Consider the following 27,613-nt stretch of genomic DNA (forward strand, 5'->3'; position numbering starts at 1 on the left):
AATGTTCGCCTGTTTGCATCACATACGTAGAACCAAGACTTTATGCCTCTCTACCAGGGAAACAAATTTCTTTCTCTCCCTGATACATAACTACATTGCTACACTTACTAATCCCATCCAGGTCCAAAATACACATCCTTCTCTTTGCAAATAGTTACTGTACTTTCTTTCATCATTTTTATTTCTTATTTTAAGAATGTTTCTATTTTCTCAGTTTTAGCATTTCTTGAGTCTTTGACAGCTGGGTCTCAGAGAGAGACCAGTTAGGAACTGGACAATTGTCTTAAGTAGGCTCTGGGTTTCCTGTACTTTTCTGTGCAGTGCCCGTACTGATTAAACTATGCCCTGCAGCTTTTCTTTTCACAGAGTTCATAGTGGTCATTTGAAATATGATGTGGCATTCAGAAAAATTACGCTTTCTCCTGTAGTTTCTGTGAATGTATTTTACACTGCAGCAATTGTCTTACATGGTATATAAGGATTGATTCAAAAATTTATCAACAATCTGAGACCCATAGATAAGAATTATAATGAAAATGTTAGTTGTTCTTTGTGTCACTACAAACAATAGACAAATCCTTATATGCAAGAAAACTCACTATGAGTTTTCCAAGTTCTCAGAAATATCTTAGTTCAATATTACAATTTCAGTCAATCTAAGGCTAAGGTTCTCCAAAGTTTAAATATGGCATTTTTTTCCTTTTAGAAGATCCCCATACATTTAATAGCCTAGTCATAAACATACTGTCCATGTAGGTGTCCTTTACTTTTGACTCCAGCTGTGAGAGAATCCTCAGGTTCCAGAGAGCAATAGTTCACCATGTGCTAAAGGACACCCTTTGCTACTCCTTTGGAATTCTTGACCTGCGTTATTTAGGTCTCTACATGTGGGCTAACAGTTGCATTCTTTATTGGCACCTAGGGGACCTGCCCTGGAAGCATTGCTCCCTGGGCTCAGTGGTGGCTGTGCCTGCAGGGGTCACTGCTAGCTGATAACTGACAATGGGCTTCGCTGCTACTGCCAGCAAGGGAATGAAAATGTAAATGGGTTCACAGGTCACTTTATGTCAAGTGGAAAATGAGTAATAGTTTTGTTCCTGTGGGCCAGAGAAAAGCATGCATCATTGATCCCTCAAGGATTAATTTCTCATGATCAATGTAATTGTCTAAAATAATAGTGGGGAAAAGCAATCATTCTAAATGCCAAGTCCAGAGAATGAGCGGGTGAGAGCCGCCCATTTAGAAAAGGAGAAAGAATTCGAAAGGAGTGGCAAAGGGTGTCCTTTAGCAGCACATGGTCAACTATTGCTCTCTGGAACCTGAGGATTCTCTCACAGCTGGAGTCAAAAGTAAAGGAGACCTACATGGACAGTATGTTTATGACTGGGCTATTAAATGTATGGGGATCATCTAAAAGGAAAAAAAAAAATACCATATTTGACTTTGGAGAACCTTAGCCTTAGATTGGCTGAAATTGCAATATTGAACTAAGACGTTTCTGAGACTTGGAAAACTCATGGCGAGTTTTCTTGCATGTAAGGATTTGTCTATTGTTTGTAGTGACACAAAGAACAACTAACATTTTCATTATAATTCTTACCTATGGGTCTCAGATTGTTGATAAATTTTTGAATAAATCCTTATATGCCTTGTATGACAACTGCTACAGTGTAAAATACATTCACAGAAATTGCAGGAGAAAGAGTAATTTTTCTGAATGCCGCATCATATTTCAAATGACCGCTATGAACTCTGTAAAAAGAAAAGCTGCAGGGCATAGTTTAATCAGTACGGGCACGGCACAGAAAAGTACAGGAAACCCAGAGCCTACTTAAGACAATTGTCCAGTTCCTAACTGGTCTCTCTCTGAGACCCAGCTGTCAAAGACTCATGAAATGCTAAAACTGAGAAAATAGAAACATTCTTAAAATAAGAAATAAAAATGATGAAAGAAAGTACAGTAACTATTTGCAAAGAGAAAGATGTCTATTTCGGACCTGGATGGGATTATTAAGTGTCGTAATGTAGTTATGTATCTGGGAGAGAAAGAAATTTATTTGGTTCCCCGGTAGGGAGGCGTAAGTTAGGAGAACTTTCCGTGCAAGTCAAGGAAAACCTAGGGCAAGGGGATGTGCTAGGAGGAAGGTGTGGTCTGCAAGACTGGCGAGAAGAGAAGGTGAGGGGCAGGAGAGTCGGATATCCAGGTGACATGAGAATATTTGCGAGTAGACAACCTGTGCCCCAGGGCCAAGGGGAAAAGAAATGCTACCTGTGACAGCCAAGTGTTGAAGCCCCTGCTCTTTTCTTATGTATCACAGCCTAGACACTCCTAGTCTAAAGTTGGAATCCCTAGGTCTGTCCAATAATTATGACTTTAACCTCGGCTTGACAATCTAAGTCCCATATTCTGTACATTTGACCTTATCCTTCTTGAAAACTTTGCTTTAGCTCAAGTATGCTGTTCCTATTTTACAATCAGCCCGGATATGTGATTCCAGTTCATATTCGTATTTTTTTTTTCGTGAGACTTGTTGCGATGCCCAGGCTGGAGTGCAGTGGTGCGATCTCGGCTCACTGCAACCTCTGCCTTTCGGGTTCATGTGAGTCTCCTGCCTCAGCCTCCTGAGTAGCTGGGATTATAGGCACCTGCCACCATGCCTGGGTAATTTTTGTATTTTCAGTAGAGACGGGGTTTCACCATATTGGCCAGGCTGGTCTCAAACTCCTGACCTCAAGTAATCCACACACCTCGGCCTCCCAAGTGCTGGAATTACAGGTGTGAGCCACTGCACCCAGCCTTCTTTCTTTTTTTTAAAAAAATAATTTTACAGTGTCATCTTCACTCTAGGTTGTGTATATGAGTTTGAGCAGAGTCATATCAATAAGATAAAGATCTGAGTCTTTTCTCACTATAGGTTATAAAAGTCATGATCCTAGGCTGGGTGCGGTGGCTCACTTTGGGAGGCCAAGGCGGGCAGATCACAAGGTCAGGAGTTCGAGACCAGCCTGGGGAAATCCTGTCTCTACTAAAAATACAAAAATTAGCCAGGCATGGTGGCAGGCACCTGTAGTCCCAGCTACTTGAGAGGCTAAGGCAGGAGAATTGCTTGAACCCGGGAGGCGGAGGATGCAGTGAGCTGAAATGGCGCCACAGCACTCCAGCCTGGACAACAGAACGAGACTCCATCTCAAAAAAAAAAAAAAAAAAAGGTAATGATCCTAATTCAAAGAGCTGTGGAAATCATGGGGAAAGACACACAGAATATGATAGAAAAGGCAATCTTATTAGTATTGAAAAATGATGGGAAGACGATTTCTAAATTTAAGCTTCAATTAAGAAGCCTAATGAAGAGAAACTCTTGTTTCAGTCATGCATTCAATTAATTTTAATTGAATACCTACTATGTGCCAGGCAACAGTATAAATATTGAGACTGTATGTGGTAGATTAAAATAGCTAAGTAAACTTGTAACTTAAAATACATAACAATGTGTTGTGAAGGAAAAAAAAGCATCAGCGTACTGTTTTTTAAAAAATGTCAGATGTGTAATTTTCTTCTGTGTTTGGTACATGATGTGTGAGAACAAAAGTATGTACTCAAACATACTCTTGTTCACTGCCTTCCTCCATCTGGATAGGTTCTATTTGCATTTCCCAAGGAAGATCAAATGTCATTTTCTAAATGAAGTGTTTTCTTCCCTATGTTGCATAAAGGCAGCTGCACCTTCCTGAGGTGCCATTCTCCTTTGGCACATGTTAGAGACCCAGTAAATGCTAACTTCTGGTCCCTCCCTAATTCTTCTCTAATTGTACCATGTAGTAGAAACCAAATGAATAGACAATTTCAAGAACATGTTAATACAGTGAAATTATATGCTATATTCTGGCTAGATTCCAATGGTCATGCCTCAGTATAAATTCTGTACATCTCAATCATTCCTGATAGTTTCGTTGATTTAGAATGATAAAGATGGTTTCATTTACCAAGAATTATCATTCTTGATAAACCCATGTGTATAAACTACTATACATGTGTATAACAATTTATACACATGGATTCTTGTACACCCATATAAATCCATTATTCTTTGTTAATTGTTCTAATTAATTTTTAATTTGTGGGTACATAGTAGGTGTATATTTTTACGGAGTACATGAGATGCTTTGATATGGGCATGCAATCTGAAACAAGCACAACATGGAGAATGGCCTTCAATTCTTTTTTAATGACTTTCAAAGGCTCTCAGTATTTCACTGTCTACCCCAAGATCGCCACTGTTTCTCTCACTCTCCTTTTCCCTGGCTACCTAAGCAATGAACTTTACCTTTTCATCTACGGCCTGGAAAACTTTAAAATAATTTGCACAATTACTCTACACTTTTGTATATGCTTGCAACATGTTTGTAAAACTTAATTGCATTTACTGTTTAGGGTACATTCTCACAGAGTGAAATGGAGACTAACATGGTCTATGTAACTTACACAGATGTACAGTTATATGCCACATAACGCTGCAGTCAAGGACAGACTGCATATATGTTGGTGATTTCATAGATTATAGGTGAGCTGAAAAATTTCTATCACCTGGTGAAGTCATAGCTATCCTAACATTTAAGGACAATACATTACCTTTTCTATATTTAGATATGCTTAGATATATAAATACTTCCATTGTGTTGCATTTACCTACAGTAATCACCACAGCAACATGCTGAAAATTTTTACAACCTAGGAAAAATAGGATGTACCATATAGCCTAGGTGTGTAGTGGGCTATGCCATCTAGGTCTGTGTAAGTACCCTCTGTGATATTCCTACTATGACAAAATTGCCTAATGACACATTTCTTGGAACATATCTCGGTTGTTAAGAAATACATGACTTTTCACTATGATGCTCACACAATGACAAATCTCCTAATGACGCAGTTCTCAAAATGTATCCCTGGCATTAAGTGACACACAACTGCACATGTTTTATTTTAATCTTTATCTCTTAATGGGAAAACAGTTAAACCCCCTTAAGTTTAATGTTCCTGTGAGATAATTCCCCCCCGCTATTCTTGTTTCGTTACTCTTCCAAATCAATGTATCCAGTGATCCCATTTACATTTACTCAAAACACAATAGTCTATTAAAACATTCATCCTGAATGTCAGCCATTTAGTTGCTTATAAGCAAGGAGATTTCTACTTCTTTATTTTTCAAGGGGATATTATACACAGAAGCCTAAATCCCTAAAGGAAAGTCCTGGAAATTGTCCTGAGTAGGAAATATCATACATTAAGTATTCATAACACTGTCTGTTTTCTGATCCCACACTCTTTTAATAGAGAGTATATTTAAAATTTTCCCTCTCTTTGCCAGCACAAGCAGGAAAAGGAGACAATTGCAAATTGCAATGTACAATTGGCTGCAAGCCCAGCTGAAATCCATTGTGGAAGATAGCACTTTTCCTTTCTTCTAAGGTAGACCTACAGGACATGCTCAGATTCAAGAGGAAAATTCAAGTGATAAAGTGAATAAAGAGGAGTAAACAAGATAATTGCAATAGTTAGAGAGGAGCAAATTGATGGCTTTTTTGAAAAAGGGCCTTGTAGATACTTATACAACCATTTTATATTACTATGGTCATACACTGCATAAACTCTAATGAAGGTCAGTGCAGATATCTCTGAAGGTTTCCTAACTGAATTGTTTACCTCTTCAACTTCATTTTTTTTATACCAAGGCTATACATAAAATAAAAACAAACAAATGGGAAAGTTAGAAAGCACTTTGGTTCTAAACCAACTTGTATTACAACTTTTCCTCTGCTAGAATTCTAATGATCTCCTTCATCTATTTCATTTTTAAAATCATTTGTGCTAGGATTGAATGTAAAAGCTGACTTGGAGGGGGAACATTATTAATGGAAAAATAGATCTATGCAAAATAAGAAGGGATAAAAATCCATCAGTCATGGCCAGTGTTCTATAAGATATGAATTATCAACCTACTGACTAGTGACTGTTTACTGAGGTAATTAATACATTTAATATTTTGCATTCGTGTTAACTGCCAGAGTCTAGGAGATGATGAATCTATCAAAATTATCTCTTACATTCTATACTGCACAAAATAAGCTGCTAATTTAAAAATCAAACAAAAATTACATATTCTATGCAGTACAATCATCATAATTTTCACAAATCTCTTCCAACTAAAATTAGAGTAGGAGTAATGCATTTTAAAATAATAATTGTAACATGCTCTTAAAAGAATTATTTCTAGGGTTATCTTAAAGTGTACACTTCTGTAATATCTTTGATAAACTTATCATGTTTAAAATTACCCTATTAATTTGAAACGATAAATTATACCATTTTCTGTTTACCTTACTGAGGCACACTGTACTCCTTATGGTGCAAGTAGCTCAAAATTTACATAAAAATAGTTTTCTGGTTAGAAAAGATTTTTGTTTCTAGTGTGCTTCTTTACTCCTATTAGCAGGGCAAATTAACTTTTTAAGAGACATTTGTGTGGCATATAAGTAGGTCTTTGTGCTAGGAAAAGGATAAACAGGTTTTAGAGGAAAAATCTTCCAACTACGGGGATAAACAGTCTTAAATCTCCTTGTATATGAGCAAGATGTAGCAAAAGAAGATGAATGTTATCAGCTACTAACAGCAAACGCTTGGCAACAATGCTGAATAATCAAGAGTTGCATCAGGCAGAGGTAGAAGAACGCAGTGAAGGCAATGATCACAGTGGAGACATGATTAATCTGTATTATAAGTTTTGCTCAAGTGGGTACCTAAATATATTTTGTCAGGGCAAAGAATTACTTCCACTATCCAATGCCAAATAAGGTTGTTTGACATGTCAGAAGAAGTGACAGGTCCAAACACAAACGAGAGTTTTTAAATATCTTTTTTGTTTTCCACTGCAAAAGGTTGTCATCTACTTCCTCTCTCTTTCTATTGATACTGGGGAGCTTTGCAAGGTTTAAGACAAAGGGTATATTACAAATCCGTGAAGAAATGTGGATTAATTGATAAATGTTTCTGGGACAATTGAATATATAAAGATAAAAAAGTAAAGCTAGACTTGGATTTCACATCACATACTAAAACAATTTGGGGTGAATTACAGTGATTTAAGTGACAGTTTAAAAGAAAGCATAAGAGAGTATAACATTTAAACGGAGAAATGTTTTTCTTGTGAGCAATAAAACACATATCAAAAAAGAAAGTACTGATCAATTAAAGAACTTTGCAAAAAAACCAAAAAGATATAGAAACAATGTGAAAAAGCACAGAATAGGGAAAAATATTTAAAAGTCCACCAGATCCATCAATTACAATATGAAGTTGTCTGCTTCAATAGTTGAAATCTTGCTGTCAAATTCCTGATTGATTAAACAATTCTCTTACAGAAGTAAGAATATTTATGTAAAGAAGTATGCTTTCCTTTGCTTTCTACATTATAGTTCATTGCTTCCTTCAGTGAACGGAAACCATATGCACAGACGCACAGACTTTTTTCATCAATGCATACTTTCCATGTTTAATGAGCCATTAGTGCAGCATTTCCATTACATTGATTGCATTCATTGTGCTCCAGCAAAGCATACATTTCAGAATGTAAAATGTATCCACTGTGTGTCCATTCAATGTTACCTTCTAATTTTAGAAAAAATAGTAGCAGTTACCCTTAATACTCTTTTATTAAACACTAGGAGAAACCACTGTGTGTTCGATTTTGAGTTAACACAATTTTATTTCAAAGGCATATAAATGCAAGAAATAAAATTTCAAAGCAAGAAATACGAATCCAAAACTTTTTCCTGTACAGAGTAATTTAAGAAAAACAAATGAAATAAGAGTTGGCTTTATCTGAAAATCTTAAAACACAGGTTATATGGTATCAAAGCAATAATAGTTGATTATATACAGCTATCAGCAAAAACTAGAAACAAGATATAGGTGTGCCCTACTGTCTTCAATTTACATTTCAATATTTATAACACTATGCTGGAACAGAATAAATACTTTTTATGTGATTATTATTTGCAATAGCTTATTTCCCTTTTTTTGGTATCTGGCAGTTAACTTTTCCATTGACAAGTTTCTGTTATATGATTATTATAATAACAAAATGCTGGAATTTGCTGGCTTTGTCTCAGGTACTCTACTAGACATGAGGAATAAAAAGATAAATGTGATGTCTCCATTTTCAACAAGTTCATAGTCATTTAGGGGCCAGTAAAATTAATAAACAAAGATTTTTGTTCAAAATGTAATTTAATGTTTGATTATATATGATGCACAAGGTATTGTTTTATGCTTGTTACCAATTTTGTAATTGGAATTCATTACAAACCTATATAGAAATTATTTTCCCTAGTTTCCAGAAAAGTAAAAATAGCATTTACTGAATCAATGACAAATGCAATAATCTATGTAAAACATCATGTCTTATTACTTTTTATTTGTATTACAATCTTCTGAGATAGTTTTTTTTATCATCATCTCGTTAAACATGAGAAAACTAGGCCGGGCGCGGTGGCTCAAGCCTGTAATCCCAGCACTTTGGGAGGCCGAGATGGGCGGATCACGAGGTCAGGAGATCGAGACCATCCTGGCTAACACGGTGAAACCTCGTCTCTACTAAAAATACAAAAACCTAGCCGGGCGAGGTGGCGGGCGCCTGTAGTCCCAGCTACTCCGGAGGCTGAGGCAGGAGAATGGCATAAACCCGGGAGGCGGAGCTTGCAGTGAGCTGAGATCCGGCCACTGCACTCCAGCCCGGGCAACAGAGCAAGACTCCGTCTCAAAAAAAAGAAAAAAAACATGAGAAAACTAGTTTAAACTACAAGTTGCAGAACAAGTGACATATACACTAAATGATATATATGTGACTCCTAAGTACACATACATTCTACTATGTTTTGGTAACTTTAATCCTTAAAATAGTATAGATTTTTTGCGATTGGTACTTCTTGAGCAGCAGAAATGCTTATAAGACCACTCATTATATGGCTTTTTTTCTCCATCACCTGCTATTGATTACTCAGATCTAAAATATCCTTGACTATCCATGATGTTTTATTCTACCCAGATATTGTCTTGCTGAAACCAACCTTGAGAGCTAGAAAATTCTATGGTCTGTTCATTTACTTCGAAGAATTCAACAGAAGTAATTTCATTCTCACCGAATATAATAATCTTAAGTCATCAACATAGATCAACCATCATCTCAGAGGACTGTCACTTACAAGAAACATGTGCTTGCATTTCCTTTAAATAGGTAGCCTGAAGATGAATATTTTTAGGTTCAGAAATTCCTATGATTCTGTCTATAAATAATTTGTACAAGCGGAATGAAAGTAAATCTACTGGACATCTTCTGTCTCTGTGATCTTATGTGCCCTTAGAAACTTAAGAAAAGTCCTCTCTTATTTCCTTGAGCCATGGTTTGTAGTTCTCTTTGAAGAGGTCCTTCACATTTCTTGTAATTTGTAGTCCTAGGAATTTTATTCTCTGTAGCAATTGTGAATGGGAGTTCACTCATGATTTGGCTCTGTTTGTCTATTACTGGTGTACAGGAATGCTTGTGAGTTTTGCACATTGATTTTGCATCCTGAGACTTTGCTGAAGTTGCTTATCAGCTTAAGGAGATTTGGGGCTGAGGTGACGGGGTTTCCTAAATATACAATCATATTATCTGCAAACAGAGACAATTTGACTTCCTCTCTTCCTTTCTGAATACCTTTAATTTCTTTCTTTTGCCTGATTGCCCTGGCCAAAACTTCCAATACTACATTGAATATGAGTAGTGAGAGAGGGCATTCTTGCCTTGTGCTGGTTTTCAAAGGGAATGTTTCCAACTTTTGCCCATTCAGTATGATATTGGCTGTGGGTTTATCATAAACAGCTCTTATTGTTTTGAGATACTTTCCGTCAATACTTATTGTATTGACAGTTTTTAGCATGAAGAGGTGTTAAATTTTGTCGAAGGCCTTTTCTGCATCTATTGAGATAATCATGTAGCTTTTGTCATTGGTTCTGTTTATGTGATGGATCATGTTTATTGATTTGTGTGTGTTGAACCAGCCTTGCATCCGAGGGATGAAGTCGACTTCATCATGGTGGATAAGTTTTTAATGTGCTACTGGATTCGGTTTGCCAGTATTTTATTGAGGATTTTTGCATCGATGTTCATCAGGGATATTGGCCTGAAATGTTCTTTTTGTTGTTGTGGTTGTGTTTCTGCCAGGTTTTGGTATAAGGATGATGTAAAAACATTCCATGCTCATGGATAGTAAGTATCAATGTCATGAAAATGGCCATACTGCCCAAAGTAACTTACAGACTAAATGCTATCCCTATCAAAGCTACCAATGACTTTCTTCACAGAATTATAAAAACTATTTTCAATTTTATGTGGAAACAAAAAAGAGTCCATATAATCAAGACAATCCAATGCAAAAAGAACAAAGCTGGAGGCATCACACTACCTGACTTCATACTATCTTACAAGGCTACAGTAACCAAAACAGCATGGTACTAGCACCAAAACAGACATACAGACCAATGGAACAGAACAGAGGCCTCAGTAATAATGCTGCACATCTACAACCATCAGATCTTTGACAAACCTGACAAAAACAAGCAATGGGGAAAGGATTCCCTATTTAACAAATGGTGTTGGGAAAATTAGCTGACCATATGCAGAAAACTGAAACTGGACCCCTTCCTTACAGCTTATAAAAAATTAACTCAAGATGGATTAAGGACTTAAATATAAGACCTAAAACCATAAAAACCCTAGATGAAAACCTAGGCAATACCATTCAGGACATAGACATGGGCAAACTCTTCATGACTAAAACACTAAAGGCAATGGCAACAAAAGCCAAAATTGACAAATGGGATCTAATTAAACTAAAGAGTTTCTGCACAGCAAAATAAACTACCATCAGAGTGAATAGGCAACCTACAGAATGGGAGAAAAATTTTGCAATCTATCCGTCTGACAAAGGGCTAATATCCAGAATCTACAAGCAACTTAAACAAATTTACAAGAAAAAATCAAACAACCCCATCAAAAAGTGGGTAAAGAATATGAACAGACACTTTCAAAAGCGGACATTTATGTGACCAATAAACATATGAAAAAAAGCTCATCGTCATTGGTCATTACAGAAATGCAAATCAAAACCCCAATGAGATACCATCTCATGCCAGTTAGAATGACGATCATTAAAAAGTCAGGAAACAATAGATGCTGGAGAGGGTGTGGAGAAATAGGAACTCTTTTACACTGTTGGTGGGACGTACATTAGTTCAACCATGTGGAAGACAGTGTGGCAATTCTTCAGGGATCTAGAACCAGAAATACCATTTGACCCAGCAATCCCATGACTGGGTATATACCCAAAGGATTATAAATCGTTCTACTGTAAAGACACATGCACAAGTCTGTTTATTGCAGCACTACTCACAATAGCAAAGATTTGGAACCAACACAGATGCCCATCAATGATAGACTGGATAAAGAAAATGTGGCGCATATACACCATGGAATACTATGCAGCCATAGAAAAGAATGAGTTCATGTCCTCTGCAGGGACATGGATGAAGCTGGAAACCATCATTCTCAGCAAACTAACACAAGAACAGAAAAGCAAACACCACATGTTCTCACTCATAAGTGGGAACTGAACAATGAGAACACACAGGCACAGAGAGGGCAACATCACACTCCGGGACCTGTTGGTGGGGTGGGGGCAAGGGGAGGGAGAGCATTAGAAGAAATACCTAATGTAGATGGCGGGTTGATGGGTTCAGCAAACCACTGTGGCATGTGTATATCTATGTAACAAACCTACACGCTCTGTACATGTATCTCAGAACTTAAAAGTATTATAAAAAAAAAAAAAAAGAAAAGAAAAGTAATTGTCTGCATAAAGAATGGCAAAATTAGGATTCCCAAGGATAGAAAGTTATTAACCATTTATCTTGAATTTTTATAAATATCTTTAAAGAAAGCCAGACCATCTACGTGTACCCTCAGATAATATAATTATTTCAGAAAGTTGTTAGATGCACATGTTTGCATATTAAGGCAATTATTTTTCTAATGGATTTAGGAAATCTGTATTTTGGGGCCTCTGATACCTAAGGCAAAAATCACTGTTGTTATTGCTTGTCTTGTTAATGCTTCCACGTTTCATCCTTGGAATCATATTAATCATTTCCTGACAGAAGAACACCAATTTTTGCTAAATTCTTCACATTAGTATTATTATGTCATTGTTTTCCTCATGTGCTTAGCAAGAATCAATTTACAGTTTAAAAGGACAAAAACAAAAGAAACCAAACCCACAGAGCTTTGTGCTCAGATCCTTCACCACGGCTCTGCACCACATCATGGACCTTGAACAGGGAGAAATGTTAAGAGTCCTGGATCAGGTCTGTAAGTGCCTCAACATCAAAGCAATGGAACCGTGAGAACATGCGCCTGTTCCCTTCTTTAAGGGACAAATTAGGAAAACGAGGCTTGAAGATCACAGTTTCAATTCAACAAACGCATTGTGATATGACTGAGAAAACAAAACAAGACATTTAGATTTCTTCGCAGAAATAATTATGATGAAATAATGCAAGGGTATTTGTACCCCACTTCCACTAGAACCATAGGAAATGTGTCTAAATTAACAGCTTGGAAAAGGGTGGTGACGGAAAAGTGACCTGGAGAAGAAAGACAGCTTTCAGATCAGAGTCAAAAACTCAGGACCATAGAGGTTTACAAAGCAATGTGGAGAAATCAGACGAGAGGTTGCGGCAAAAGCAAAGAACTATACAAATAGAATCTGAAGTACCAATATCGTTCAGAGACATCGGGGATAAGATCACTGAAGGAGCGTGATCTGAGGTCTGTTTCAGTGCTGGGGAAGTGCCCTGGGGCAGAAGCTTGCATGTATCTTGACAATTTCACTTATCCTATCTATCTAAATGTCACAATAAAAAATATTTGCCCATTGGCCGGGCGCGGTGGCTCAAGCCTGTAATCCCAGCACTTTGGGAGGCCGAGACGGGCGGATCACGAGGTCAGGAGATCAAGACCATTCCGGCTTACACGGTGAAACCCCGTCTCTACTAAAAACTACAAAAAACTAGCCGGGCGAGGTGGCGGGTGCCTGTAGTCCCAGCTACTTGGGAGGCTGAGGCAGGAGAATGGCCTGAACCCGGGAGGCAGAGCTTGCAGTGGGCCGAGATCCAGCCACTGCACTTCAGTCTGGGTGACAGAGCAAGACTCCGTCTCAAAAAAAAAAAAAAAAAAAAAAAAAAAAAATTGCCCATCTAGGCTTTATATATACTTTGATTGGCTTTCAAAATTGTTTTATCTTTCCTTCTATATATCTTGATATGCAAAGATGAACCTATTATGAAGAAAATGAAGCTTAAGCCTCTCACTTACACAGTCTGCTAAAGGCCCTGGGAGGAGCTCTTGCAGTGTGTTCTCATAGCAGGTATTTTCATAAAACTTGCAAAAGTAATATAGTTAAGGATGATTGGCTGTAACCATTGTATTATTCTTGCTTCCTCTCCATCACACTTCCCCTTATGCCTGGTAATGTTGAAATTGCTCCTCTGTCTACCTGCCAGTCTATACAGCATTGCAACGTGAATTACACAGTGGGAGGTTGCATAATGGTAGAAACAAGTCATACGAGGCCCAACATCTGTGCCTTGTGTTGTAAAGAAAAAAGCTTTGTAATGTACAACACCACAGGGTAGTTTGTGCAAGATGTTTCCAACAATCAGATGTATAAAATTGCAAGGAAAGTATTTAATTCAACACTTCACCCAAAGAGTTGTCTTCTATTTGATAATGTATCATATACAATTATATATTCAAAATTTATTGTTTTATTGAAGGAAATACATCTTATAAAGCACTTATATACTGTAATGTGAACATATGTTTTGGAATGTTTGATTTAAATATAATTGAGAAGTTCAAACTCCTGACTAGGACCTAAATGAAGGCTATTTTCTTTTTGTCAGACTAACATTAATTTATAAAAGTATAGAGAAAATATTTAGATGGAAAATTAATAGAACATGACACAATAAATAAAGATAAGCAATAAAATTAATAGAAATTATTTTAACATTGAGAACAAATTATAACAAAAAATATCGCAAAATTATCTTCCATCACAAACAATTTTCTGTCAAAAATAATTTTTCTGTCTTTATTTTAGGCTTTGCAGGTGACATGGTCTGTGTCACCACTATCAAACTCCAGAATCATAGGAGAAAATATCACATGCAATATGCGAAGAAATTCACATAAAAAATTTGGCCCTTGTTTTAAATAATACTAAAACAAGGGATTTATTAAGAGAAAAAGATAAATAGCAAACAGAATAGGCGGTTGACTTTTTTTGATAATCCAAGTAGACTATTATATGAACTTCTTCATTCAAATGTACTTTTTGCTCATTTGACAAACTACATTAACATCAACAAAGGTAACATAAAACTTTTCATATGTTACTATAAGGAGAGAAAAATTTGTTACAAACTTTAAAAAGCATTTAAAATTAAGGGCTACATCAAATATTATAAATCTTGAAATGTTGTTGTTGCTGAAACGAATTCTACCTTTGTCATTCATGCTGCAGTGCAGTGGCACCATCATAGCTCACTGTAGTCTCGAAGTAATGGGTTCAAATGATCCTCCCACCTCAGTCTCCTGAGTAGCTGGGACTACAGGCATCCCACCAGGTCCAGTAAATTTTATTTTATTTTTTTGTAGCAACAGAGTTTTGCTATGTTGCCCAGCTTGATCTCAAACTCCTGACCTCAAGCAATCCTCCTGCCTCAGCCTCCCAACGTGTTGGAATTACAGGCATGAGCTACCATGCCAGTCTTTGAAATATTTTGAAGTATATATATATGTGTGTGTGTGTGTGTATATAGTTATCTATATACACATATATAGTCTCTATATATAGGTATCTATAGATACACATATGTAGTATCTATCTATATATAGGAATCTATATATACATATATAGTATCTATATATAGTATCTATATACATTTAGTGTCTATATAGTATCTATATATAGTAGCTATATAGTATCTATATATAGTATGTATATATGGTAGCCATATAGTGTATATATAGTGTATATATACTCTATGTAGTATATATACTATATATACACATATATAGAAAGATATATATGTGCATATATATATATAGAGAGAGAGAGAGAGAGAAAAGGAAGTTGATAGGGGTGTTCACAAAGCTGTCAACTATCCTAAACATTTACAAATTTATATGACATTGCTAATGACAACTTGAGAGCCTAGAGAAAAAATTTTTAAAAATGGCAACTCAAAGTGTACACCACCACTTTAGCAGAATGACCAAACTATTTGTTTTTCTACATTGGTATTTTTAGTCAAGTGCGATGGCAGGTACCCATAATCCCAGATACTCAGGAGCCTGAGCCAGGAGAACTGCTTGTACCTGGGAGGTGGAAGTTGCAGGGAGCTGAGGTCACATCACTGCACTCCAGCCTGGGCAACAAGAGTGAAACTCCGTCTCAAATAAACACGTTAATTAATTACTTCATATTTTTATTGCAAATCATTGTCATAAGAAATGACAATGAAAGAAGATGCAGTCTAAAACTACAGGAACAAAAATATTTATAAAGATGCTTTTTTGCAGGGATTTTGTGAATGCTTGTATTTGTTCTTTTTAAATTATCAATTTTAAATAATGATTTTTTTTTCTAATCTAATATTAGGTAAGTGCAAAAGTAATTTCAGTTTTTGCATTGTTGGAACCAGCAGGATGTAGAAAATGCTTTCCAAGAATTCATCAAATCCTGAAGCGTGGCTTTTTACGCTACCGGAATAAACAAACTTACTTCTCCTTGGCCATAATGTGTTGATTGTAATGGTTCCTATTTTAATTAATAAAGATGTGTTTGAGCCTAGTTATAAATGACTTTAAATCCACAGACTGAAATTGTAATTACTTCTGCCCAACCTTTTACCTTTAAAGCTCATTATCTATTGCAATTTCAAATATTTTTTTCTAATAGCCAGTACTCCAAATTAAGCTTCCCCAACACCTAAGAATGTTATTAAAGCTCAATAATCAAATTTATGTTTTGGATACTTTATTTGAAATGAAGATTTTTTACTTCATATTGCCTCTGTTCCATCAGTCCTAGAACTACAAATACCTAAGGACCGTTTTATTAAAATAGGTCATGAAAATATATTTATATAAATAATATAACAAAAACAATGAACTTTATATTTCTATGCTTTTAAAAATCACAGACAGGGAAGAGGAAATAGTAAAAGCTTTTCTGAGGTTTCCTTAGTCTGGTAGAATTCAGACTCAAGCAGTCAGATATTTTCTGATTCTACAGGGGAATAAAAAGTGGATTTGAAGGAAAAAGAGAGAGAGAGAGAAAAGGAAGGAAGGAAGGAAGGAAGGAAGGAAGGAAGGAAGGAAGGAAGGAAGGAAGGAAGGAAGGAAGGAAGGAAGGAAGGAAAGGAGGGAGGGAGGGAGGGAGGGAGGGAGGGAGGGACTCCTTTTCCATTTCTTTTTAAACTTACTGGTAGAAAACCCACCAAAGGTCTCTCTTTGGCCCCAACTTTCCCTCTTCTAAATTGGAGAAGGTGGGCCATGGTGGCAATCTAGGCAGGAAGAGGTCTTAGCACAACAGCAAAGTCGTTTTAGTGTTGTAGTGATTGTTCAAATATAAAGAGACAAAGAAAATGATTCTTGTACTCTTTGTGGATATGGTGGGGGCTTGGGGGATGTAAAATGAGATACAAAATAAAATTTTCTTTACATTTTCTTACATTTCCAACATGGATTTTAAGAAGAGCAGCAACATTATTATTAATAGTATGGAACTGATGGCAGTAAATTGTAGAAAGCCCTTCGAGACAAGAACCAGTCAACATGAGTCTGATTCTAGTGCCCAAGCCAAGTATCTTTCCGAATTCTACGAAAAGACAAAGGGATGGGTGGATTAAGTGATACGCCAACCAAGCCTGGGCAAAGAACAACTTTTTTTCAATTAAGATGCTTCCCAATCCCTCAAAATAGCTGTTGCTGCTGTGCCTTTTTCCTCCTCCCCTTCTCCTCTCTCTTCTTCTTTTCTGTTTTCCATTTCTGTTATGATTTGATTCAAGATTTGATTAACCATAAATACTTAAACACCAGTATTGTAAATAATTTGTCCTGGTGCAGAAATGGACATTCCTGGGTTGAGACAGAAAAATGTGCCTCAGAATCTCTTACAAAAATCAAGCTGAAACACCACTTATTTCTATTTAACCATAGCAAAGTCACACAAGTTTACATCAGAACATAAAACATGGCGGTGCCTGCTAGAGGAGATGCTTCCAGCTAAGCAGTGATGCAGACGTTAGATAAAGGGTGCAGACGATAACAAGTACAGACAAGATTGTTTTTACACATGCAGTCTGATGCCCACTGCAATGATCACCATGAGAAATAAAACCTAGAGGCATTTTTCAAATGTCAGTGAGATTATACAGAATGCTTTATCTGTTTATTATCACATGCATTGAGTATTTTAATAGTAACAGGTGTTCACAGAAGAAAAATATAAAAAGAAATGCCAACAGAAAAGACAGAATATAAATCATTCAAAACCCCACTACCTTGAGATAACTACCATTAAGTTGCTATGCATAGCCTTAAGATTTTTCTTTCTTTCCTTTTTTTTTTTTTTTTCTTTTTTTTCTAATGGAGTCTCGCACTGTCATCCAGGCGGGAGTGCAGTGGTGCAATCTCGGCTCACTGCAAGCTCTGCCTCCCGGGTTCACGCCATTCTCCTGCCTCAGCCTCCCGAGTGGACTACAGGTGCCCATCACCACGCCCGGCTAATTTTTATAGTTTAGTAGAGACGGGGTTTCACCATGTTAGCCAGGATGGTCTCGATCTCATGAGCTCGTGATCCGCCCGCCTCGGCCTCCCAAAGTGCTGGGATTACAGGTGTGAGCCACCGCACCCAGCCAGCCTTAAGATTTTTCTATGCATATGTATATCTACATTAACACTCTTGGAAGTTTAGGAATGTCATTGGTGTTGCTTCGTATTTTACCTTCTCCACTTAACATTATTCCGTTATGCATATTTTCTAATTTATTATCATATTCATAACTACAGTTGGTTGTTTCATGAAAATTAAACATAACACAGAATTAAGATTTAATATACCATACACAACACATTATTAATGTGCTTGGTAACTGTAAAATTAAAAAAGAAAATCTACAGTTGACCCTTGAACAACATGGGTTTGAACTTCACAGGTCTATTATACGTGGATTTTTTTTTAAATAAGTGTATTGAAAAATCATTGGAGATTTGCAACAATTCAAAAAAAAATAACTGCAGATGAATCTCTTAGCCTAGAAATATAGAAAATTAAGAAAAAAATAGCCATGTCAGGAACATATAAAATATATGTAGATACTAGTCTATTTTATAATTTACTACCATAAATGATACACAAATCCAGTATGAAAAGTTCAAATTTATCAAAACTGATGCACAGAAACGCAGACCGTATATGGTACCAGTTGCAGCTGAGAGAAATATATACAAAAGTAAAGACGCAGTATTAAATCATCACTATAAAATTAACTGTAGTACAAATTAAACTAAAGTAATAACTTTATAGTTACTGCCATTGCAGTGAGCTGGTGGTGCCAGTATCCTCTTAAAACGCTGTGTTATGCTCATCATCTTCATGTAAGCAGTTTATCTCTCCAGTAAATTGAGTATTGAGGTACAAAGTAATTTCTCTCAGTTCTCCTGTAGTTTTTATCATTTTTAGTGCAATACTGTAAATCTTGAATGACACCACAGGACCCACACAAAGTGCCACTAGTGATGCTGGAAGTGCTCCCAAGAAGCAGAGAAAAGTCATGACATTACCAGTAAAAGCTGAATGGCATGATATGTGCCATAGATGGAAGTCTGCAGCTGCAGTTGCTACTACTTCAGACCAATGATTCACCTTGTAAACAGATGATGTAAACTTATAGTATTGATAAATACAGTACAGGACTATAAATGTATTTTCTCTCTTTTTCTGTTTGTTTGTTGGAGACAGAATCTTACTCTGTCACCCAGGCTGGAGTGCAGTGGCGTGATCTCGACTCACTGCAACCTCTGCCTCCCAGGTGCAAGTGATTCTCTTGCCTCAGCCTCGCTAGTAGCTAGGATTCCAGGTGCATGCCACCACACCTGCCTAATTTTTGTATTTTTAGTAGAGACAGGATTTCGCCACTTTGGCCAGGCTGGTCTCGACTTCCTGACCTCAGGCGATCCACCTGCCTCAGCCTTATTTTCTCTTTCTTATGAGTTTCTTAATACCATTTTCCTTTCTCTTTAAAGTAAGAATACAGTATATAATACATAAACATAAAATATGTGTTAATCGACTATATTACAAGTAAGGCTTATGGTCAACAATAGGCTATAATGTTTTTGAGGAGCCAAAAGTTACATATGGGTTTTTCACTGCATGATGGAGGGTCTGTGCCCCTAATTCTCACATTGTTCAAGGGTTAATTGTACACTGTGTTTTATTTTACAGTTTTAAGCCAACATGTAAAAATGAACACTGTTTCTAAATTTTTACTGTCACAAATTATGTTGTAATAGAAAAATGTCAATGTCTTTAAGAGCTATTCCCAATTATTTATAATAATAGGTGGAATAATAAGGTCACAGTGTAAGCCTATTTTATTGTTGACACAGGCAACATTCAACATTGATATTTTGGAAAGATTATAACAATTAACACTGGCATTGGCAGTTCTCCAAAACACACTAACATAGGCATTATACATAAATTTTATACTCAGTCAATAGGTAATTGTGGTAATTCATTTATAATCCTTCTCACTGATAGGTTGAACATGCATTCCTTTTCACTGACCACTCCTATGTCTTTTTGGTAAGTTATCCTTGCATTTACATTGTCCTTTTCCTCCCACTGTAGTGTTGGCCTTTTTATTTTAATTTATGCAAGTTTTTTGATTTTAATATTAACTGACGTATAGCTTGTCATAACAGTTACAATCATTTTGAAATATTTTCTGTTTTTCAATCACATTCTTGTAATAGTCCTTTTACTTCACTCCTTTTTTCCAATCTCCTTTCATTCTCCCAAGTATTACATATTTCAATAACTGTAATGTCATTTATTTGAATTTGATGAGAGCCTTCACATATCTTATTATCTCTGCTGAGGGAGAGTAAGTGAGTAAAGTTGATTTTTCTTTTTTGTCCCAGGATATATAAATCTGTTCATCTAGCCCACTGTTTCACTGATAGTGTAGTTATGTAGAGAATTTTACATCAGTATTTTGTCTTCACAGAATTTTGAAGGTATTTTTCCATTCCACGCCAATGTGCATAAGAATTATGAGACAACATCAAAAAAGCAACTATATGAGTTATAGAAGCTAAATAAGGGAAAGAGAAATATAAAAATAATAGAAAGCACATTTAAAGAAATACTGGAAGAAAAATTTCCAAACTCAGGGAAAGATAAAAATATCCAGGTACAGGATGGTCAAAATTCCCAGTCAGATTCTATACAAATAAGAATACCCCAAGACATATTAAAATCAAACTATCAAAAATTGAAGACAAAGAGAGAATTCTGAAAACAGCAAGACTAAAGCAGCAAATAACATATAAGGAAGTTCCAATATACCCAGCAGGAGACATTCTCAGCAGAAACCTTACAGTCCAGAAAAGATTTGGATAATAAATCCAACATGCTGAAGAGAAAAAAAAAAAATCTGGGTACAAGAGTGGTGTACCCAGGAAAACTGTTCTTCAGAAATAAAAGAGAGACAAATACTTTTCCAGACAAACAAAGCTGAGGGAACTCATCACCACCAAACCTGTGCTATAAGAAATGATAAAGAGGGTTCTACGAATTGAAAGAACAAGACGCTAAGATTAACACAAAAACATCTGAAAGGACTCACTGGTAAGAGAAAATACAAAGTAAAGTTCAGAATATCCTCATACTATAATGGTGGTGTGTAAATCACACATATCGTTAGTATGAAGGTTAAAAGACAAAACTATTAAATTACTAATCACTACAGTAATTTGTTAAGGATTATCCAATCTAAGATGATAAAACTTGTGACATCAAAAATTGAAATGTAGAGGGGAAGTAGAGTGAAAGTGTAGAGTTGCTTTTTTATGATCAAAGATAAGTTGCTTTTGCTTCAAATATCCTGTTATAACTGTAAGATGACTTTTGCAAGCTTCATGATAATCACAAAGCAAGTAACTTTGATACACTAAAAATAAAAAGCAACAAAATAAATGTACCACTAGAGAAAATCACCACAAAGAAGACAGTAAGAGAAGAAGATAGAATCTTCAAAACAACTAGGAAACAATGAATCATATAGTGGAGTAAGTCCTTACCTGTCAATAATTACTTTGGATGTAAATTAAATTATCCAACCAAAAGATAAGAAGGGGCTGAATGGTTTAAAAATATAGGATCTAACTATAGTATAGAAATGGAAAAAGATGTCTCATGCAAATAGAAACCTTAAAAAAGAGCAATACAAAAATTAGCCAGTCGTGGTGGCGGGCGCCTGTAGTCCCAGCTTCTCGGGAAGCTGAGGCAGGAGAATGGCGTGAACTCCGGAGGCGGAGCTCGCAGTGAGCCAAGATCGCGCCACCTGCACTCCAGCCTGGGCTACAGAGAAAGACTCCGTCAAAAAAAAAAAAAAAAAAAAAAAAAAAAAAAAAAAAAGAGCAAGAACAGCTACAATTAAACCAGATAAAATACAATTTAATTCAAAAGCTGTAAAAAGAGACAAAGATGATAATTATATAATTACAAAGGGGTCCATTTAGCCAGATAATATAACAACACACACACTCTCTCTCTGTCTCTCTCTCTATATATAGCAACTGTATATATATATAGAGAGAGAGAGTAGTGTGTGTGTGTGTGTGTGTATATATATTTACTACACTAATGTGTAGTCACAATCTCTGTGGAGCTTAAATTCAATTTCAACCCAGTTTGGCCAACAAGGTATCATAAGAATGGCTTCTTATCACTGCATCTGTAATACGGTAATACACACACACATGCAAACACATAATTTAATAAGACTTTCCACACTCCACCTTTAACACTCTGTTAAAAAAAAAATAAGGAGCCAGGTGTGGTGGCTCACGCCTGTAATCCCAGCACTTTAGGAGGCTGACGCAGGCAGATGACGAGGTCGGGAGATCAAGATCATCCTGGACAACATGGTGAAACCCCGTCTCTACTAAAATACAAACAATTAGCCAGACATGGTGGCAGACACCTGTAATCCCAGCTACTCAGGAGGCTGAGGCAGGAGAATCACTTGAACTCGGAAGGTGGAGGTTGCAGTGAGCTCAAATCATGTCACGGCACTCCAGCCTGATGACAGAGCAAGACCCCATCTCAAAAAATAAATAAATAGATAAATAAAAATTAAAAAATAAAAGAAAGGGACCAAAATATGACACGAGAATGTTTTTCATGACAACAATGAAATATTAAATTTTTAAAAATATAGGCAGTACAGAGGTAAAATTCTAATCATATGGCAATAAGTTCTGCTACTCCTTTCATGCTTTCTCAATTGTCAGTTGTGCCAAAACACACTTTTCCGTAGTGTAAACCAGATCTCAGGGTTAGTTTAGCAATGTGTTCAAGTCTGCTGTAAGCATTAGTCCGGTGAGACTTCAGCAAGCCGACACTATTCAAAGCAGTCAAAAATAAAATGTAAAAAAACTGAAAAAAAGTCTCGTGTGTGCTAAGTTAAGAAAGAAATTCAAATATTGAAAAATATAACCTTTAATGCATTTTGTCTTCCCTTACATTTCCATTTTATTGCTTTAGTTTTTTTGTAGGGGCTAAAACCACTAAGTCTTTGCTCAAAAGGAAACGTTTTTGTCTACTAAGTCTAGTTTCTATAACCGTAAACTTGTGATGTTCTTGAGACACTGAGCCCTATCTATTACAGGCAAATTAAAAAGCTGAGGGGTTAAGAATGAAGTATAAGGAAGAAAAAGAGTGTCAAGAAATCAAAAAATTTCTTCTTCTCTTGGGAACGGTAAAATCCTGAAAGGTAAATGGCAATCACATTCCCACAGCTATTACAGTGCTTCTGAATAGATAATCATTTCAAACCATTTATTTTGCTGGAAAAGATATTTCAGAGAAGGAAGTAAAAATAAAAAAACCCCGAAGTTTTAACATCGCCTTCATTTATGTATTGCTCACAAATGGATGAGAGGCAATTTTGAATTTACTGTAGGCACATTTGCTATACTGAATTCTTTTTCTGCTAGTTATAGAGGTGGACAAATGGATGAGAAATAGATTCCCCAAGTGGAAAACGAGCCACACAGAAGAATTCAAAACAAACTCCTATTGTGAGTTGCTGAACTATACTACAGAGCAAGAAACAACATTGTAGACTGCTGCTTGCTTAGAGCTACTAATGCTGTTTTATGTAGAAGAAAACATGCATTTTTTCTCATTTGGGGGTAGACTTATAGTTTATCATGTGTTTCTTCTTTGGTCAATACTTAGCATTTGCTAAGTTTTCTATTTTTTCCTGGGTTGGCAGTGATAAATATTTTTCTTCCTAGATACATTTTGAATTTATATTTTCTTGTAAATGTCAGGTTTCCATTTGTCCTAAAGTAAAGGCTAGCCTGGACTGGCAATGTCTTTCTGCACTAAAACTTAGATAGAAGGATGATGAATTTGTAAATTCACTTTCAATAATCACTCAGTTCGTCAGGATTGTGAGATTTCTGGGACTACCAATATCTAATGCTTGGCTTGGTATACAGTAAACTCAATAAATACTTGTTGAATGATGAATAAGGCAATAGATTTGAGCACATAAAATAAAAATGAATTACATAATTGTTTGTCCCTTGAGAAGCTGATGGACTAATAAGGAATATACACAATAATAAGAATAGCAAGACATTTCAAAAACGCTTTAGAATATTTTAATGAAATATTTTTACATGGAGATCAGAATAAAATTATAAACGTAATACCCTAAACAGAATCAAACATTTAAATTAATACATGATCTAGCATTAATGAGAAATGATTCATTATAACATGGAGATGGAGTGGAGGGATTTGTTTTTGCAGTGATGCCATTCTTAGAAGCACAATACAATATACAAAAGAAGTAGTTTTATATATAATATATATACACACACATACAAGTATACACATATATGTATATATGTATATATATTATATATAAAACTACTTGTACTACTTATATATTATATATATAAACATATATATATATACACACATAAAGTGTTGTATCTATACTTATCTGTGGATTGTAAAAGAAAATAAAATTTCAGGACCCTCTTTATTTATTATGCTAAGGGGAAAGTTAAGCTTCGGAGATGAGTCACATAGCATGTGTGCAAGTTCTGCTTCTTAGATTATAGATTTACTCTCTTCTTCATTGTTCTTGGTCTGTAAATGACTAGGGGAGACTAGAGATCAGACATCTTACCCCTTCAATTCACTGATCTTTGTTATAGATTAACTATGTCCTTTATTGTCATGTACCCAACTCAGACCACATGGTGCAAAAGACCTCATGATTGTTACATCTTCAGGGTGGAATGTTAAATGTACCCTTCCAGAAAGAAAACTACAGTCTCAACTAATCAGGTCATTGTAAATATGCATCCAGCCTTGTATAGAAAGATGTTGAAATTCTTTTTAGTTTCCTTAAACTTTATCTCTATAAACAACCCTAAGCTTCTACCTTCGGAACACTGATTTCTAGTCCTTGGAACCCGTGTTTCCCACGTGGCTGTCTTCAAACTTTGTGCTTGAATAAACTCTCTTTAAACTAGATTCTAACCCTTTGTTATTATTTTAGGTTGACATTATTTATAATTACAACATATTCAACACCATCTCTCTTATATGTGCATTTTTTTAAATAAAATTAAAGTAAGACCAAGAGCCAATGGAAGTTTCTAGGGCAGGTGCCATGTACTTTACTACCAACGTTTGCAGCCTTGTCCCAGTCACTTTTTATAAATCAAAATAAATCACATAATTTCAGGCAAGTGCAGCTATGAGAAAAGCACTACCCATAACAAGGTTTCCTCTTCTTAATAGAAACAAAGAAATCCTGGAGTTAACTCTTGTGAGAACAACTTAAACTTTAAAATATTCATATATTGAAAGTATACAAGTATTAACAGTTGGTTTTCACTTTTTTTTTTTTTTTTTTTTTTTTTGAGACAGAGTCTCACTCTGTCGCCCAGGCTGGAGTACAGTGGCGTGATCCAGCTCACTGCAACCTCCACCTCCTGGGACTACAAGCGCCCGCCACCACACCCGGCTAATTTTTTCTAATTTTTTAGTAGAGACAGGGTTTCACCATGTTAGCCAGGATGGTCTCAATCTCCTGACCTCGTGATCCGCCTGCCTCGGCCTCCCAAAGTGCTGAGGTTACAGGCGTGAGCCATCACGCCTGTCCAGTTTTCACGTTTTAAATCCCTTGATATGAGAACATACTTTGGGGTATTCCTAAACACTGTTTTTAAAGAAATTAAATGAAGCTTTTATCGATCTTACAAAACTGCCAAAACCAACCTAGAACTGATGTTCATCAACACATTTTATTTTATTTTAAATTTAAAGGAGTTTAATGAAGCAATGAAAGATTCGTGAACCAGGAAGCCTCCAGAATCACAACAGGTTTACAGGGACTCCAGTACTGTCACATGGTGGAAGAAGATTTCCAGACACAAAAAGGGAAGTGACCTACAGAAATGGGAAGTGAGGAATGGAAACAACTGGATTGGTTACAGATCACTGTTTATCCTCTTTGAACAAAGTTTGAACACTCAGTAGTCTATGAGTGGTTGAAGTGGCTGCTGAGATTCGCCAAGACTCAGATATTGTTGCAATCCCATACTTCTAAGTTAGGTTTTCAATCTTGTCTGCCTATTAAGTTAGGTTATGGTTCATCCCCGAGGACTCAAATATAGAAGTAAAGAGTCCTTCTTAGGCCATAGTTAGTTCACTTTAACAATTCCCCCCTTTGGGTCATTTCCTCAATTTTGAGAGATTAACCAAAACTTTAGTCATTGATGTCACTATCATCATAGTAAATGTACTTATTTGGTGTTGAAAAGCACTGGAAAAACAGTAGAACAGTGGGTTTTGCAAGGTGGGAATGAAGACTGAGTAGAGGGTAGCTCCTTATACTGAAACGTCCCGTTTGCAGGAGAAAAACAAAACCTTCTCTGTTCTAGGATCTATGTGTTTCCCTAAAGTCTTAGTTTGATTATGTCACATTTAGCATAAGTGACTCCATTTTTGTGCAGTTTGGTCTGTTGGTGCCTAGTACATGAGCTCAGTCCAAACAATAGCCTCCCATAATTTTGTTTAAAACATTCCCCCTCTTTGGTCAGGCTCTCACTTAGGTGAGAGTGTGACCAAAACTTAGGACTTTAGTGCTACTCTCAGTTACCATCACTTTGGGATTCTGGTCTTAGCACCTCATTCATAGGTTATGGTTTCCTCGTGGTTGCATATTTCTTTCAGCTCTTGTCATTCCTATTGAAGAGAGACTACTTGACATTCTGGAGATGTCTGAATGCAAACATTTAAAACTTTTGAGAGAATACAGCACACTGGGGAAACTTCTATTATGACTATCGGGAGGATAACACCAAGAATTGAAAGTATGGTCCCTACCAGAGTCTCCATAAACCAAACCACTTAAAATCAAACAGATCAAAGAATGAGCTAAAGAGTTTACTCGCCTGATTAAGTGGTCTTCTCCTTAGTCCCCTACAACTGAGTATCTGTAATACCCGATGCTTTCTCCACAGGACATAAGTGCCAGCAGCTGCACAGATACTTCTGTTTAGCCAGTCAGTAATCTAGAGCAATTCGATTATTTAGCATAACTTTCACAAGAGAATTTAAAGTCTGTTGTGTAATTATAGCCTTTACAGTAGAGTTTACTATAGAGTCTTCATGAGGATGCATTTCTAATCATTGCTTCTTTTACTCCAAACCAAGGAGAAAGGACCTAACAAATGACACACTTCTAGAAGAGTGAAGGCCTCCTGGCAATGTTCTCTTTAACCCATGGTGTGGGTTAAAAGGAGTGAACCAATGTTCTGTTTCTGACTGATTATGAGGCAACATATGTACCATTTAAGTTTCTCACCTACATTGGGCTTTCATCTTGTATCTATCAAAGTATAAGGTTATCTATGTATAACGCTGGCTGCAAAATCCTTCACAAGTAAAAGTATACCCAGCAAGTGCACACAGAAAACCTCTTTTCATTTCTATTGCTCAGAGAGACCTAAACAAAGGAATACATTACTCAAAGATAAGAGTCTCAAGACAGTAGAGAAGTCTTGATTCATGATTTTGGGAAAAGCTGTTCACATCAAGGATGCCGTCTTCTTCTGAGGAGAAA

At 36.2% G+C, this 27,613-nt stretch overlaps 1 protein-coding gene across 1 annotated transcript in view; it reads right to left on the reverse strand.

The window, feature by feature from the left end:
- CNTNAP2 (contactin associated protein like 2) overlaps positions 1-27,613 on the reverse strand; it is a 1,672,147-nt gene that overhangs the window by 1,503,164 nt on the left and 141,370 nt on the right.

The sequence above is a fragment of the Rhinopithecus roxellana genome, chromosome 6, assembly GCF_007565055.1.
Source record: "Rhinopithecus roxellana isolate Shanxi Qingling chromosome 6, ASM756505v1, whole genome shotgun sequence".
NCBI classification, from domain to species: domain Eukaryota; kingdom Metazoa; phylum Chordata; class Mammalia; order Primates; family Cercopithecidae; genus Rhinopithecus; species Rhinopithecus roxellana.